The sequence below is a fragment of the Rhipicephalus sanguineus genome, chromosome 4 (assembly GCF_013339695.2).
Source record: "Rhipicephalus sanguineus isolate Rsan-2018 chromosome 4, BIME_Rsan_1.4, whole genome shotgun sequence".
NCBI lineage: Eukaryota > Metazoa > Arthropoda > Arachnida > Ixodida > Ixodidae > Rhipicephalus > Rhipicephalus sanguineus.
This window is the reverse complement of record NC_051179.1, coordinates 66,961,883-66,980,648: the sequence shown is the minus strand read 5'-3', so window position 1 is coordinate 66,980,648 and position 18,766 is coordinate 66,961,883. Positions and strand designations below refer to the sequence as shown.

General features: G+C 45.3%; 1 long non-coding RNA gene across 1 annotated transcript; it reads left to right on the top strand.

Moving 5' to 3' along the window:
- Positions 1-3,639: 3,639 nt before the first annotated feature.
- LOC119390170 (uncharacterized) lies at positions 3,640-16,788 on the top strand. The gene is made up of 3 exons (XR_005183241.2): positions 3,640-3,792; positions 13,808-13,871; positions 16,694-16,788. It is a non-coding gene; the product is annotated as an uncharacterized LOC119390170 (long non-coding RNA).
- Positions 16,789-18,766: the final 1,978 nt, after the last annotated feature.

Here is an 18,766-nt window from a genome sequence, read left to right as displayed (position 1 = left end):
TCTGCGGAGGGAACAGCGACATTTCGCCAGCAACCGCCGAAGTGGCACTGCATGTCCGATTTTAAACAGCAGCGCGCGAGGCCTATAGGTTCAGATAGGATCGGTGGAAATGAAGTTTGTTATATGGATTGACTGCACTCGAGTAAAGAAATTGTTTCTTTGTAAACGTTGAAATTTTAATCGTCTGTCTTGATGATTATATACTACACAATGCGGCTGTGTTACCATGATTTAGTAACATTGCGGATTGCGCAGCTCACAAGTGCGTTTCCTAGGAATGATTACCCGTACAACGCGTTTAGATGACGCTCAGAAATGCCCTCAGGTGCTGCCACTAGCCTGTTTGGTGGGTGATGAGTGAAGGCGGAGCCACAGCGAGCGCTGACTTGGTGCTGAAGTAATAAAAATATTACCTGAGGTTTAACGTCCCTAAACCATGATAATGCCACGGCCACTTCTTGTATTCGGGTTTGACCAGCAAGGACGGTTATCAACGCTCGACGCTGGCCGCCCACTGTTAACACTGCTAAACGCCCGCCCAATGATTACGAGAGGCGCCGTAGTGCAGGGCTCCGCAAATTTTGGCCTCTTAGGGTTCTTTAACGTGCACCTAAGTCTAAGTACACGGGTTTCCAACATTTTCGCCTCCATCGAAAATGCAGCCGCCGCGGCCGGGATTCTATCCTGGCGACTTTCGGGTCAGCAGTCGAGCGCCATAAGTTTTAGGGCCCCGTGTTTTCGGTTTTATCTGAAAAAATCCGATAAACATTCGCCGGTAAAACTTTTACAATTCGTATTTATCTGATAAACTATGATTTCAGGGGCCAATATGACCTGGTTCCGTTCTGTATCGAAAGAGCAAGTTCTAAACGCTCATTGATGCATCTTCTGGTTTCACCGATTTAAAGTTTACCACCCGTTGCTGTATTAGGCGACGTGGCCGTATTGTGCTCCGACTCAGCTTCCTACATGCAGAAGCTTCACAAGAACTTGCAACTCTCCAACCCCGAATTCAAAGCGCTTTACTCCAACGATCCGTGCCACCTACTCAACAGCGCTCTGGAGGATGGAATCAGTACGAGCTCGTTTATCGTAGTTCACGATTTTGTTGTGCGCTTTCCTGCCCTCTTGAAGTCGTCGCGAGAGCTACGGCATAAGTTTGGCTTTGTGTGCTTGGCCATAGGCATGTCCATGAAGTCAGTGAAAACCGTATGTCCGTCGAGGCGGTTCTCTTTTAATGAAGCTCTAGAAGATATTTTAGACTACTGGCGGGCCATTTTGCCTTTCTTGAGAAGCGACAAAGCCAAGGGAACGAAGTGTGAAAAGCTCAAGAATCTTATTTCATCGCCTGAAGCTGTGCACGACTTGCTCATTAAGATGAGGTTCTGAAGACCAAGTCGTGTGCCGTGCTGTCAATCATTAAGGAACTTCAGGCAGAGAGTAACCTAGTACACCAAGTTTATCCCATACTGGGGGTTCGCTTGCACGCACTAATCAGTCAATGGCGTGATCCGACCGAGGTCTTCGCATCAGATGTCACAAGTCTGTTGGACCTCCTTGACAAGAATGACCGCTTAACGACTGTCGGAGACATTCACGATACTACGCTGCTGTCGCCGAAAAGTGGAGACAGACATCTGACAGGAACCTGTGCGACCAACTCCAGAACAGCAAAGAATCGTTTTGGTGCTGTGTTCAAATTGTGAACCCAAATGTGAAGCGTGAGCTGCCCTGCGCGTTCCAAACCTATGCGCCTATTTTTCAATTAGTGCTGCTTGAAACTGACGACATGAGCCAGCCAGCTCCTGAGTGATATTGCGAACTATCAGTGCTATGTAACATTGCTGAACCCCCGTCGTTTTGGAGACTTCACAATGTCCAGTGGCCAGCACTTTCTCGCGGCGCGCTGCATCTTCTGACGCTTCCATTTTCTAGCGCTAACGCTGAAAGGGAATTTTCATAGCTGAGTGTCGTCAATCGAAAGGAGCGCGCTTCAATCACTGACAGCAACTTCGCAAAGCATGCTTGCGTGTTTAACAATAAGCTTTCAGCTAAGGTTGTTATACGCACAAATACAGATGTTTTGTGTTCAAGCATTTTGCGTGTGCGTATATGTTTTTCCATATTCGAACCTTCTAGAACAAATAAATGTGCTTCGTGTGTTTGGATCCTTTAGCATTCAGATAGGAACTGATCTAAAATTTCGGGGTTTTGAGATTAATGCAAAACACCGATTATCGGGGAATTGGGGATTTAGGAGAAATAAACTGCGATAAACGCCGAATTTTCGCCAAGAATATAAACTCTGATAAACACTCGCCGATTTTCAAGAAATATAAACACCGAAAACACGGAGCTCTAGCCATAATCGCTAGACCACTGTGGCGGGGCAGTGTTGGAGCAAGACATAAATCGGTATGACGAAGCTTCGACTTGCAAAGAGCACTTCGACGAACCCTACGTTGAACTATACGATTCGCTCCATGTGGTAGGAAACAAGCAAATATTTAACAATGGCATACGACAGTGCGTGTATCAATACATGACCCTTGGGTCGACGGCAGCTCAGGTACGCGTGCAGATGAAAATACGTGTGAGCGTGTGCGTCATGACAATAACAATGACGCACGCAATCTCAAAGCCCTTTTGTTTGGCTGCCGCTAATAGAAGATTATACTGATGACAATGTACCGGAAGATATCGCTAGGTATATTTATTTTTGTTATTCTTGGGCGTAGAGCGGAATTCCGGCAGCCTTTAATAATCTCACTTAGGACACTACCTTGCTAAAGTGCTCTCAACAGCATTTCAGTTTCGTTTAAAGTAATTTGAGAATGACAATCGTCACGTTCGGGAATAGGATATGACTCTATTTTGTAACAAATCTCTATCAGTAAAAGATTGATTTGTGTTCACTACATTCCCTATCACATCGTTCTTGGGATAACAAATAGTTCTATGAAATGTTCATCGTTACGTTTGGTTAAGCAAGTCCCTCGTCCTTGTTGACGCAACTCGAAAGTTCTTTTTTTTGCCATTAATAGCGAAGTCATATAGGTATACCGCAATACTGAGTATTTTTCAATGATGGTGTATATCACACATATTTTTAATCTATCACATGTATCGTTCCGACACATGTCGGGCTGATTAGCCTAGTTTCGTTTCTGAATAAACTTAGCATTACATAGACCTAGTTTTCGTCCACGTCTAATTGTTTTTGATGAGACAATTCAGTTCAATGAAGACAGAGGTAGAAGCCTAAGGGTGCTACCACTTCCACTTTAAATGACGAAATTTAGTAGCACACGGAAACACTGGCGTCACCGTGTAGAGATACCTTTTCTTTCAAGTGCTACTTAAGGTCGTCACTAAAAGTTCGGAGTTCATGAAACATCAGGCAGAGCATGAGGGCACCCTTTCTTCCTGTTGAAGTTTAGGTGATTGTCTTCTCAAGTGATAGATCGTGTACTCTGACGTAGCCTTAAAAACGGCATGCGGCTTCGGTACGTTGTCATTCATTCCTTGCTGACGTAGCTATAGAATTACTATTTAAAAATTGATCTGACTCGTCAGCCAGTGGAATGTAAACAGGAAATATCTTCCTGGTGAAATTTTACTCTATTCAGAACGAAGTATTCAATTCGCACCCTAGGTCGCTCTATTCTTCGAATATAAAAGAATGACAACTTCATCAAGTCGTCAGAATTTTCTATTCTGGACGTGTGCACCGGACCCTACCCAAATGAACGCTGTGGTAGTCCTTCTTTTTACCGTCTCTGCCATACTTATGTGAGTATAGCTCCTTTTGGCGCTTTGTGACGAACGAAGCACCAACAGTAGCACCTGGCTCGTGTTGCTTTCCTTAATCCTTCTTTTTTGACACAATAATAATTCTCGCTTGTACCTGCTTGTTTTTCTGCGCACTCATTCCGATCATCTTTACCACTTGGTATGCCTAGAAAGTTCTTTTAGGACTTTGCAAAGGCGTCAGTTACGCGGGGCCATGGCGGGGAACGACATTGTACAATGTTCAGTCGACATTGTGCAACTTCGTCTTCATGAAATCTCAGAAAACTGTTTCAGCATTTATAATTCTGAAACTGGAACCCGGAGAGTAACTTACCAAACGCTGACATCCTGCGTTGTGGACTTGGACGCAGACGATAAATGCAGGTTTTTCGAATAATCAACGGCTCTTCTTCCTCGCTAGGTTTCGTTTTGAAGAGAGAGAAATAACTTTCTTTATAAAGCCCAGTGATCTTTACTTGGGGTAGGCCTCAACCCTGGCCTAGGCATCGGCCGCGAACCCTTGGGCTCGGGCGGCTTCCTCGGCTCACTTGACGGCCCAAAGTTGTTCTTCGACTGCTGAGTTGAGCAGAGCCTCCTCCCAGCGCACCCAGCGGTTCGATACTGCCTCCTCGAGGTTTCCGTGTGCTTCGTTTCGAAGTAAAAAGAAAATTAATGTTTGCACTAAGTCGCACAAAGCTTAGCACAGTAAAACGCGAAAAGACTTCGGTTGAGGTGGAATAAAAAAGATATGCACTATGACGCCTCTCCAGAAGCAAATACCTGCACGCACTTCTATCCAATTCGAGTTATATAAGTTATTCCGCTTATTCGAGGAATGTAAGTTACTTCTTCAAGCGAAGCTTCTCTTGAATGACTTGTGAAGCTGGATGTGTCTGTTGTGGTGTTGCAAAAACCCACCACCGCGGAAAAAGCATATGGCAATCGCACCCGAAAATTCTCACCCACTGCTGGCGTGCACAAACGAAATGATAAATAAAATTCCGGCAAATTTCACGCATTGCAAAAATCAACTTCATGTGAAACAGTCAGAGAATAACAGTGTATGCAGTATTTTTTGCATTGCGTCAAGCATTACGAGGTGGACCGACGTGTTTATGTAAATTTAGTAGTTGTGCCCGTATTGTTGGTATGTCAGGCACGTCGACAACACTGGCGTGCAAAGGTTAACTCATGGTCCGACATAACGTGGCCACTTACGTTAAAGCAGAGATGTAAGCTTCATCGCAACGAAGCGCACGCTATGGTTGAATGATGTGCATGTGATCAGTGGCGTTTATCGGCGTATTCGAGCAACGCTTTACGATAGCTTACGTTTAAAAGCTGCAACCACAGTTGCCTTTGTCCGACACGGCGCATCTGTAAGGTCTTTTTCGAAGAAATTTTGAAGCACTGCTGATGTTCTGCGGTAGAATACTTCACTGCCATGCAAAACGCCAGCGTTCGATTCGTGCTCGTACTGTGACATTCTTTGCTTCCATCAGAATGATTCACTCATCGACAACGCCATCAACGACACGAGCACCTGTCTATTCTCGCTGCTCCTGGGTTTATATATACTCTGAATCACCTATGGCGCATACCCGTCTACCACGGGCCGTGTTATGCGGGTATGCGCCACACGTAAAAGGGTTTCATGACGTACCAGGCAGTCAATTCACTTCATTAAACGTGAAGCATTTCTTAGCGACGAGCTTCGCTTGCCACCAATTCCCTTGATAGAGGAAGGAATCCCAAATTTCTTTTTATTTCAAGGACGACTGCCTACCTCGTAAACGTAACATGTCGCAATAACAGCGAATTGGGAATAACAACGTAAATGTCACATTTCACCTGGCAACGATTTTACTTACGTATGATTTTTGGGAAGTCGATTTCAATAATACTACTTGCAAAACGAGCGAAAAGATATCAAATGACTAGAACAGCAAGAATTCTACCTTTATTTAAACGTGCAAGTTTCAATGTTCCTTTAAAATATCAATAGCAAACCCCCTACGTGCAGGGATTAGAAGGCACTTCCCGTTATTGATCTCTTGCGTCACGGTGAATATAAGTAGAGCAGCGCATATTTAAGCTAGGTGTTCTACATCACGCGCAAGTACAATCGCATCGTATCAGGACGAGTACATTATCATTAGGCAGCGTAAGTTCGTTCTGCAGTCATTTGCATATACCAGCAGCTTCACATAGGCTGCGTAACCTAAATCCACTAATGCTATTGTTTTGCGTTATTTTTATGAACACAGTTTCAATCGACATACAAAAAATATGGCTGATTTATCTGTCATAGGAAGCGGTATAACACGATAGGAAAACGCGTCTTCACAGACGTAGTTGAGCCTTTGTGGCGCATTCTTTCGCCACGAGGTCGAAGGAATGAATGCTATAGAAACAAATTGTAATGTCACGCGTAGAACGCCAAGGAGCTCGAAACTCGCGTCGCGCTGCTCAAGAAGAAAGCACGCACGGAATAAACATACACATAATCAGCGCGAACTAAGAACTGTAACAGCTGGACAGTTGAAGCGCGCTGCTCAAACACAAAGGAGGACGCACGAAACGAACGCACAAGTATACGCCGGATGAGCGCGAACTGTCACAGTTGTAACTTATTTGTGTGTGAGCAGCGCGCTCCTTTCGCGAAAGAGGCCGCTGAAGTGACCGAAGTGACCTCCATGCTCTCCTTACCTGCAACGCAAGTTTGCGGGGAGAGCATAAGACGTACAAACCACCCCCCCCCCGCATGCAGATAAGCGCGCGCACGAGCGACCACGCCCTGTGGAGGTGCCCGCGCATCGCAACGCGCGGGGCGACAACCTTTAAAGAGCAGCCTTCGATCCCTTCGTGGCATCTCGCTAGTGATAACGAAACGCGGTGAAGTGCCATGTCTGAGTACCGCCAACCGCAAATGGTATATATATATATATATATATATATATATATATATATATATATATATTTCTCACCGTCAAAATGATGAAGAACGTGCCGTCGGTGGCCGAGCCGGTCCGCGCTGCAAAGCGCGGGGTCGTAGGTTCGACTCCCGGCGGCGGAACTTCCTCTTATATTTTTTTCTTGGCCATCTCCATCTGTTAGCGTATGTTTTAGAACGTCATATCCATGACGGAAATACGTCAGTGGTGCCGCGTTGGATCCAAGTATACAACACTTTCATGTTAAAAAGAATGCCAGGCCTGCGCTGAAACCGCGGCACAGTCACAGCGAAAGCTGGAAGAGCGGCGTTTTAGAGCCCGTTGTAAGCTCTCTTGGGGCTACTAATACAAGTACACTAGCAATGTACCCATTACGCCATAAATCGCAATTTTTGTGAAGTTGGGACGCACCTACTAAGCCATTATTCATCATTCTGCGGAGAAGCGAGCCACCAGCTACACGGCTGTAAGGCATTATGTGCACTTTGTTGACGACGACTGACGACGATGAAGAATTATGGTTCAGCCCTTTGTAATGGGTTGGAAGCTTTAAACGGCCCACCAGTTATGTAATTTGCATTGGGTGACGCCCGGTCGCTATTTCCTTCTCCCGTCATGGTGTATACCATACGTTGACGTGGGAGAGATAGGGGGGGGGGGGGATGAAGAACTTTACTGAGACCCCGAGGAAATAGATCATGTGCCTATGGGCTTCCTTGCCAACCATTACAAGTGCGCATGCGAGGAATCCACTACGCTATAAGTCATTGTCATTTTTGAGAACTAAGGAATCAGGCACTATGCCATTTTTTGTCATTCTACGGAGAGCCGTTGTACCTGATAAACGCATGTAAGGCATTATGCGCACTTTGTTGATGCTGTGCCTGGTGACGACGAACATTTATGGAGGAGCCCTTTGTAATGGGTTGGAAGCATTCAACAACCTACTCGTTGCTCAATTCGCATTGTGTGATGCCTGGTTACAGAACTTGCGTTGTGCTACGCTTGGTGCTTATTTTACTCTTCTATCATGCTATATTGCATACGTAAATGTGGTTCCTTCCCGAAATGAAGCCTGTATAGGACTTTCCTTTTGGCAAAGCTGTTCCAAGCACCGGCATGGATCAGAGGTGGAATACTGGGCTGCCACGCAGTGGGCCCAGGTTCGAACCGCGTTCCATGCTGGAATTTTTTTCTTTATTTCGTTTTTTTTTCTTGTTTCGAGCGGTAGTGGTTACGGACACGGGTGGCGTCGGCGGATAACTACGGCGCCAAAAACGGCCGCTGAAATGATCTCATAACAGCTTTCGCTGTAAAAAAAAACCGGGCTGAGGTGGGAGGCGGTACGCACTGATCGTTTCACGCTAAAGGGAGTCCCAGACTCTTGTTACGATCAACCTCGTTGGGCAGTTTCGGTAGGCCAACGCCACTGGTTGACAGATACAAGAACCGGAATTAACATTGTTATTGACGGCCGTCCAAATTTCATGAGCAACGTAGTGAAAAGCACACTTGAGATATATCTTATACGATGCAACTGGACCTTCAGTATCATCGCAGCGAACCAAAACTGTTTATTTCTGTTTGCTGTACTTGAAACGCGACTGTCGTTAGCAGCGCCCCACACTTTTACGATATGTTGGAACATAATGCAAGTGAGATCATAGCTTCCAACAATCACACTCGCGCTGAGAAGTACACGGCGAATTATCGAATAATATTTGGGGTATAACGTCCGAAAACCAGATATATTTATGAGGGACGCCGTAGTGGAGGGCTCCGGAAATTTTGACCACCTGGAGTTCTTAAACGTGCACCTAAATCTAAGTACATGGGCGTTAAACGTGTTCGCCTACATCGAAAATGCAGCCGCCGCGGACGGGATTCAGTCGCGCGACCTTCAGGTGCGCCATAACCACTAGACCAGCGTGGCGGTGCCACAAATTCTCGAAGCGGCGTGATAAAGGCGCAGGCATGAGAGGAAACAAGTGTGCTAATGAAAGTAAGAGCGTTGACATGCATCGCCGCCAGTCTGCGCCATGATGAAAACACTCAGGTCGTTGGCGTCATTGTCACTAGAGCATCGTCGCTATGCGTGGTGTGGGGGACTCGCTAAACGCGTTGTCATGTTGTCGATGTTGCAGGAGGCTGAACGCGCCGTTGTGCCTTCGCGCGCTGTTTGCCCCCGAAATAAAATAACTTCTAGGTGACGGACAACATTCTTGTTTCACAAAAAACTCACGCGTACCGAGAAATTGATTGAAGGTCACATGTCAATTTTGAATTTTGATCTGAGCGCTCCTTTAAAGGGGCCCTGCAACACTTTTCGAGCATGCTCAAAAAGCGCTGCCGATCGGTAGTCGAGGCTCCCGAGAACACGCGAGCCAAATATTACAGCGATGCGCACGGCCTGGAATTTACAATAAATTCTCAAAGTCAGCTGAAAATCGCTCCCTCTTCTCTCGACAAATGATGTATTAGTCCGCAAAATATGACGCGATTGTCGGCAGTTCCACCATTGGCTGATGTTATAATCCCGATAACACCCTCATTATTACTTTCGTTGTTAATTTTGAGTTCAATAAGTAGATAATATGTATGTTTATATTCTGTTATCGCGTTAAAAACACCGAACAAACATTAATATTAGCACTTCCGGTCTCACCGAGAGCTTGTCTTCTCGTAGTTGCGTGGTTCCGTTTTCTTCGCCATGCGCAGTGCCGAAAACGTGAATATTTCTGTGCTTTTGACCATCGCCGGTTGCGTTGACAGTGGCAGCCGTTCGAGTGTTGCCTCGTCAGCTGAGAACTGCATCGTCGGCACGTTCTCACGACCGACCGAGGCACGGGCGCAGCGTGTCTCCGATAACAATGCTGACGTCCGGTAATGGCGGCGCTTCGGGGTCGTCTGCCAGTGCCGTCTTACGAGGCGGTGTATCGGAGTATGAGCCGAAACCGATATCAGCTCTCATTCGTTCTAAACGAGCGCGCAGGTTTGCTTCCATGGTTGGCAGAGCGATGAAAACACTACGGCGTTCGAGGTGCACACCCAACATTACCAAACCGACGCGCAGTTTTCAAGCACGCGCGATATCGACTCCGCTCGACGAGAACGACGCAAGCCGACCGGAAGTGGCGGCACAGACCACGTGGTTGCGCCCAGACGTCAGAGAGAAAGAAATGAAAAAAAAAAAAAAAACTCCGCCGGCGCTCTTGGGCGGAGCCTCGCTCCTCTGCGCTGCCTCCCTCGACTCGCTGCCTAGCTTTCCGCGCGCTCGCGGCGTTGAGTTGAGGGAGAAAGCTGCGGAACGTGATCTCTATAATTTGGTAACACCACTTAGACATGACGGATTCGAAAATTTTTTGCGGCATATGACTCGTGAAGAGTCATACGTCAATAACGACACTATTCCAATATAACTAAGAAAGGTGTTGCAGGGCCCCTTTAAGTATGACTGTGTCATTGTTTATAATTTGTGTAGTTCACTGTCATTCGAGTGTTTTTTTTTCTCAAAAGTATCATGTGTATTGTTGTAGTTGTTGAAACTACAATATCGATTGTTAACTTCGTTGTGTTATTACCCATGTGTGCCTCCCCTACGCAATGCCTTACGGCGATGTAGGTGAAGTGTAAATAAATAAATAAATAAATAAATAAATAAGTCAAGTGACCAGCCGAGTAGGTGTCGGGGTTGTCATTGAAAAGGGACCACCCTGACTACGAATAGGTAGTCACGTGGACTCCAACGAGTAGGGAGTGTACGTATTACTCCCAACGGAGAAAAATGAAAGAAGGGAGTTATGTAATTGATGAACAGAGTCATGAAAATGGAAGTCGTCGTGACAGCCTAAAGGGCCATCAAAAGACAACTTGCCGCCGGTCCCTGCCGGTCCCTGCCGGCGGCAAGTTATCTTTTCGTCCACTTTACTTTTTTCACATTTATATTCTAATTACTACAAATAACCCCCTACACTTTCCCTGGCATTATTGTCTGTTGGTTGTCATTAATATTGTGTCTAACAAAGAAAAACAAGCCCTTAACAAAGTCACCTTCTTTTCTTCATTCATAGCGAGGGTCTCGTTCTGGCAGACTTAATGCCTTGAGGTAGTCAGCGAGGAATTATTGGTCAGCTGCCAGCTCATAAAACGATCACGTGCTACGTGACGCCTACAGGCAGAAAAAGAGTGTTCACTCGCCGTCACGGCTGCGATTCGTACTGACTAACACTACCAGGTTTAAATGCACATTTATACTTCATAAAGTGGACGAGGGGATGACCGCCGCCGTAGCTCAGTGGTAGAGCATCGGACGCGTTATTCGAATGTCGCAGTTTCGGTCCCTGCCGGCGGCAAGTTTTCTGTTCGTCCACTTTACTTTCTTCACATTTATATCGTAATTACTACAAAAAACAACCCCTATACTTTCCCTGACATTATTGTCTGGTGGTTGTCGTTAATATTGTGTCTAACAAAGAAAAACGAGTCCTGAATGAAAGTCACCTTTTTTCATATATATATATATATATATATATATATATATATATGTGTGTGTGTGTGCGTGTGTGTGTGTGTGTGTGTGTGTGTGTGTGTGTGTGTGTGTGTGGACAAAAGAAGGGGTACATAGGCATCCCTTAAATATAATTTAGCAATAAAGGTCAGTTTGCTGTACTATTGCTGCAGGATGAAATACTCCAACACTCACCGAACGCTTGGTTCCCGCGCCGACAGCATCTCATCGTCGCTTTCCTCCTCAGACATATCTTCATTTCTTTCTATAGAGCATCATGGCATGAACAATGTCAAGGAGCGCTGATTTGAAACAGCTAAAGTCCAGTGTACTAAACAAACTGCGCCAACATTCCAGTGCGTATTTACTAAGTCTGAAGACTGGGCACGTCGGTATACCATAATTAAGTTGGATAGCGCAGCAATTCTACGAGACACACAGGGCGCTTTAATGTTTGCGTCTCTTCTGTGTATCTCGTAGAAGTGCTCGTGCTGAACTGGCGTGGTGAACCAGGTACCACTTATAGCTGTGGCATGTCATACGTCGAACAAAGTGGGAGGTGAGTCAACACCATACTGAGGGTACACGACTTGACTTCCATAATTCAACACGTACGTGCCTGCTCCACCACTGTAATTCCTGAGGATACAGTGCGTCCTTGGAAGACACGCGCATTTTCCGGACAGAGAGGCAACAAATTAACAGAAGATTAATGCAGAAGTTCCATACAAGAAACATGGCTGATAAGTGCGTCAGCCAGGGCTCTCTCTAGTTATCAAAAAATTTGCCTTCTTGCGCCGCACGTGTCGTAAAAGCTTTCTGCTTTTTGCTGACCATATAAATGTTAATTTAATAGCGGATGACAGCGTCTAAATACGACCACGTGTTAAGTTACCACCAGGTGTGCTTGCGATGATGATGCATTTAAGTGTCGTTCTTATTTCTAATAAACCAGTGGAGAGTTTGCGCTCGTGTTGTTCTGGTCTGTTCTGCGTCATTGTCTATGAATGATGAATAACTCGCCCAACTCTAAGCTCTCAACTACTCCTCAACTACTCTCAACTACCTACTCTCCGGCAGGACGTTTCGTTAGGAGACCCTATAAGCTTACTTTTTTGGTCATAAGTATCATTGATGGCACTTCCCAAATCTATAAATCTGTGAAAAGAGCAGCTATATTGTTTCGGTTTGTATGTTATTAATATAGTCTACAAAACAATACCGACGATTACGATACTGCCTGATGCGAAATATGAACGCAGCAGTGTGTTTTTATTTGGCGATATATTGAGGTAAAGAATATGGGAGAGGCATGTATGTACTAGAGTCAAGGACTCCTCTTTATTTTTTGCTGGTATTATTTTTAAATATTTCTGTTAGTTTTGCTTTTTTATTATTACTATATAACGTCTGTGGGGACAGAAGGACCAAAATAATCAAACGTTTATCAGCCGAGTGAATAAGCTGATGTCACAGCCATGATGTCCGAGCTCGTCAGTCTCTTTTTTTTTTTTTGCAAGCACACTGTTCACTACTAGGCTCCTCCTCTAGTGATGAAGGGATTGCCGTCCAGCCGTTTATCTGGTTGAGATGGCGTTGCCAGCATCTACATGAGCTGGCCTCAAACGATCTACAGAAATTGTTTCTTCGCGTTCATTACCAAGGAGTGCAAAGTACTTATGATCACAGTTGAGGACTTTAAATGGACCGTTGTAAGGCGCTTGTAATGGAGTACGAGTGGCATTGTGATGGATGAAGACGTGGCTGGTATGAAGTAATTATGGGCTGATATGACGGCTTGGTGACCCGGAAATCACGTCCGGGTCACCAACTTGTGGGCACAGAAGGCCCAAAACAAACGAGCATTTATTGGCCGGGCGAGTAAGGTGATGTCACAGTCATGATGTCCGAGCTTGTCGGTTTTCTTCGTCTTTTTTTGCGGACGCCAAGCACATTCTCCACTACACTTCATTTTCATGCTCTACGACGGCGGCCCAAACTGCAGTTATATGCAATGCTTTATTAAAATTATTTTGTTCCATATGTCATTGTTTATTATTATTCTTTAAATTTTTGTTATTTTTATAGCACTTCACCTTACATTCGCCTTCTGCAAGCACGGGTTTTTAACCTAGGAAGCAGAGTCCTGGACTAAATCCAGCACCGACAAGCAATTCTATTGTGTTTTTTTTTCAATTAGGCTCACGGGACAGAAGAACAAAGAGTGAGCCTCGCTGATCAGGCAAAATAACACTTAGGCATTAAAAATCATCTAAGCTCGTTAAAATGCATATTTAACACAGCATGCTCAAAAGAAAGTTAATGGAAAGTATGTGTATACATTATTTTGTTCAGGGTGCTCGGGAAGCAATAACTTATGCCTGAGAATGACAGACAGTTGGTGCACGGTCGTGGTAACGCAGACGATTTCATGTTGTGTTTATGGTCACTAATTCACTAAGCGAAACTACGTCCAATAAACGATGTCACTAAGTAGTAAGTTTTTATAGTCCATGTCAGTTTGTAAAGAACGACTCATTCTTGTTTCTTTCAGAAATGAGTGCTACAGTGATGGCGATCCGACTACACCCATCCCAAATGGCCAGTGTGTAAATGCGGTAAGAAGCTACCATTGCCCACAAAAACTACCCCCAGTGACTGTCTTGTCGTTATGCACCACACACTGCACCTAGGCTATCCCAAGCTTAGCAATACTTACAAGGAACGAATGCGAGATACAATACATTACAAGAGCCGCTGAACGTCTACAGACGTTACTTAAAAAGCACGCGGAAACGCTTAAGCTCAGAGTGTTCACTATATAACAAAGAAGTCTACTACCAATATATAAATTCTTATTGTCGTTAAAATGAACTGTTGGAAAGGAAGCCGCGTTTCTAAACTGCTCAGATCAATATACTGTTGAAAAACGAATATCAAACACACGATCATAAAATCTAACGACTCAGGGTTATTGACGCACAACAAGCGGTAAGTTCCAATATTGGAGGAATAAAAACTCGCAGGGTCGCTTACGCGTTCACCTCAGGCGATTCTAAGACGAAAGCTATCTTCTTTTTCTCAGTCGGTGTACTGATCCTCCCGTTGCCACCTTCCGAAAGCTTTCTGCGCCTAACGTGATTGCGCACTGCTTCCAGAATCGGACGCATTGCAGTCTTTCTGCACGTCACCTAGTTTCTCACGGCCTCCATGATCGGCCTACTTTTGACGAAGCGACGACGTCACGTCATGACGTCATAGTGACATCATACGGTGACGTCAACACGTAATCATGACTTTTTGGATTACTCGTGTCGATGCCGCCAACGCCAGAGCTGAATTTTCATGTTGGATGAGGCATCCAAGGCTTTCGAATTAAAACAACACAATCGCGCGGACACAATCTCGTTCATTTATGGCCGTGCTTTCACGTGGTAGTGTTATTATTCCGACTAGCTAAAGCATAGATTGAGGGAAGGGACAAAAAGATAATAAACGTTTATTTTGACCAAGCGCACTGTGAGCCCAAGGTTGGCGGCCTCCTTATTCCAGGTAGCAGCGGGCATTCGCCATCCCTCGTGCCCGTTTTACAAGGCTTCGCTGATTCTTCAGCTCTGGGCCCGATAGCTTGACCTCCCACTGCTTTTCCGTTAGTGTAGCGGTGCTAGCCTTTTGTATGCATCCCTCCAGAAAAAAATTCACCGGCGATTACGATACTGCCTAGTGCGAATTATGACCGCAGCTGTTTAGGTTTTTTTCATTTTGCGATAAGTCGAGCAAACGCGCTTGCGTCAAGGTGACGCCGCGCAGAACGAGTGGGAGCATAGAATGCTCGGTTTTCGCGTGAACATAACGTTGTGGACCTGGCGTCGCCAACTTCCGCCGCCACTAGCTGACACGAACGCTTCGCCGGACAATAAATGGGCCTTAAGAGCCCACTAGAGCGTTCCACACACAATGTGTCCCTTCGACCAACGCACGTCTTCTTCTCCCCAGAGCCGTAAAGGGAATATACGGCTCTGCTTCTCCCAAGCCACGCAGGTGAACCCACACAAGTCAACCAAGCCTCGCAGGTCTACCAACCGAGCGCGAAAGGCATGCGGTGCGCTGTCAGAAGAAGCGCGAGCAGGAAAGAGGCGTTGCAGACGCTAACACAGCGGCTCGTTGGCTCTCATGGTCAAAACCTCCTTGGGGCAGGCTCTCTTTCGCATTCTCTCATCCTCGTTCGCTCCATCGGTAATGCCGCCAACAACGGCGATGCCGTTCAACGCGGGAACGGTCGTCTAAGAGCTGAGCTCTAAAACGTTATTGGGCGAGCAAGTTTGGACTCTTTGCGGGCACTGGGCCGCCGCACGGCCATTATATTGCGAGGATGGAGTTTTATTGCAGCTTGCTGCTTTTCCTACCACGCTATTTTCGGAAAGCATCGGCGTGGCGTCTTCTTCTTTTAGCGTTGGTGAGCATCATCAGCAGCCCTTTAAAAGCCGCATCAGCTGACCACTCAATCGCATGTTTGGCATCAAGTTTTCGCAAAGCCGGTATTTCCATCTTCTGCGCAATTCTCTACGCGGGCTTCATAGAATGTGCCCTCTCTCTATATTTGTTTTGCACCGGGGGGTGAAAGAAACCATATGGTTCATATATATTCACTTTCTGCAAGAGGGGTTGCACAACCTAGTGGTTAAAACACTAGCCTTCGCACCCCGGCGGCCTCGGTTGAAACCCACCCCCAACAGAGAAACTTCTCTTGTTTTATTCAGTTATTTCATTATGACGATAATCGCCTTACATTACAAAGGAGAAGAGGGACGGACAGTCAGTTTTCTCGTAGAATCGGAATAAAAATGCCCACGCATTTAAAAATGACGTCGTGTGCACACTGCCGAGGTATCGGAACGGCGTCTTTCACCTTAGTTGTTACGTTCGTCTGTGGTGAAAGGCGCATCCCCGGAGCACTGAAACGTGTGCTCGGCATTCAATTTTCCCCAAGAGAAATTCTCCTAATGTATGCCATCCTCCATATTAACTTTACACCTTGTCTTAGCTAGGAGGTTTATTCCAATACCACGAAATTCAGTGAAGATTTCATAGAAAGTGTTCTTTAATATTTGTTTTCTACTACCGGTACAATGTATTCAAAATCTTCGTATATATTTGGATTCTGAATGTGTGGTTGTATACGCCAGCAGTGAAGAAATAAAAAGGGTGCTACAGTAATGTCAGCACTACAATTAGCAAAAAAAGAAAAACGGAGTCTTTACCAAGGTGAGAAAAATCACAAACAGTTATGCTAAACTTGAATGGATGAAAGAAATGTGCGAGAAACGCAGCACCGAGCTGCCCGTAGTAAAAAAAAAAAAACACACAATGAGTAAATTACGTTTCAACAATGCTTTCTATTTCCGAACTATATTTACGTTTGCGATGTCATTCATTCTAGACATGTGAACGGAAACTCAACCACTTGGGAAACCGAATGACAACCGAATGTCCTCAGGGCTGTTTATGTGTCATCAGAGAAGCCGAAAATACGGTTCCTGCAAATGGGACATGCTACCCGCTAGCAGGCACCGCAAGTACCAAGGCCCCTGGTAACGAAAGCGAGACAACAGAAGGCTCAGACTGAGGTGACTATAAAAAGGCAACAACGGCCGAGAAATAGTTTTGAAGAGTAGAATAGTAATAAATAATACTTCGTTTGCTTGGACGAAATAAATATACCTCAGATAATGTTACCTGATTTTCAAATTACTTGTTTACATAGTCTACCTACTCGCTAGATTCCAAACTCCACCTGCATTTCCATACCATGCACTCTGATTTCACGTCACAGAAAGAGACTGCGTTCAATTGACCCAAGTCAAGAAAATGTTGCCAGTTATGCTATTTTGGAAGTAGTACTTGTGGGCGCTGCAAACAAATACAGAGCAGATTGAACAAACATGGGTTGCATCTGTCTGGTCTCTCTCTTCAGTACTGCCTAGTGTTGTTACAAGAGTGGTCACCTTTCACTTCACAGATAGAATTGTTAAAGTGGTTAGAGATGACAAACGCAATGTCAATAAATGTGTTGTGATGGTGTTTCATTCAAGTAATTTAAGCTGTGAAGCGGTTTAGGTTATATGCGTTGTAATGCAGATATCTTTCGCAGAAGGAAGAAGGTATTTTAAACTCTTCATTTTGTGTTCCAATACATGCAACGCGCAAAGATGAGATATCAGCCAGACGGTTGAGTGACACTGCTGCACGCTATACGGAAACGCATCTAGTTATAGGAACCATAATTTAAGAGGTGGAATGCTGCTATGACTGTCGGCGTCAGTCTATGTAGCGCGCTGGCAATCAAGACACAAACATTATTAAGGAGGCTCGACGATTTTATGTTTTATTGCGAACCTGAATTTCAACCTGCGACCCTTCATTCCGCAGGGCGACGCGATAAACCGCACGGCCACGCACGCATAGATACTCTGAGCGGTGAGCACTTATATACATCCGGTACAGTTCCCGGTATGCGCACCTCTCGGCTGCTTCAACGTCGCAGAGGCTTGTTTAATTGCCCGCGAGTTGGCGGAAAGCGCCTAGGGGTATGGTAGAAGCTCATCGTCCCATCTGTCTTTCGTGGCGGCGCTTGGAGATAGGAGCAGGATGTGGGGAGTGGTTGAGGCGGCGGGCGACCACAGACGAACGCGCCCTGTAGTCTCTCACTTGCAGGGCGTGGTCGCCGGTGGTCGCGCGCTTATCTCTAGAGGGGATCAACATACGGCTCATAGTTTTGTACGTGTTGTGCTCTCATTGGGAAATTTGCGCTGAAGTCATGCACAGCATGAATGTCACTTCGCTCATTGTAGCGGCTGCGTTTACTATAGGAGTGAGCTGCTAGCTTTGCTTTGTACAATACTTCAAGTCGTTATATCGCATTGATTACTTCGGTATTTCGGCGAAACTGATATTTTAACCGGTGAAAGCAAATACCGCCCTCTACGTATATATATATATATATATATATATATATATATATATATATATATATATATATATATATATATATATATATATATATATATATATATATATATATTTCGGGGCATCTCTGGCAGCAACATGTATCTTCATGCTTCATCCGTGCACCGGTCTTTATCAAAGATGAGATTTGTACATTGCGATCGAGTTTAAATACGCATTCCCGTAATACATACACAGATACACACACTACGCATAGGCTCAAACGTGACGAAGAGAGGTCTGAGTACAAAAGAAGCAAACAAAAATAAAAAAACGGCCGCTAGCGCATCATGAGCGTGACATGTAAATCAGGTCGTACATGACTTGGATGTCATGATTATCATGTTACCACGTCTCACTTACGTTCGTCATACAGTCCTGTCGCGTAACACCAAGTTTGGTGTATATCACGCGAGCGAAACGGACGCGAATGCACCACGAGCGTGGCATGTAAATCATGACACACATGTCATGGATGTCATGGTTTTCGTGCTACCACCTGTTATTC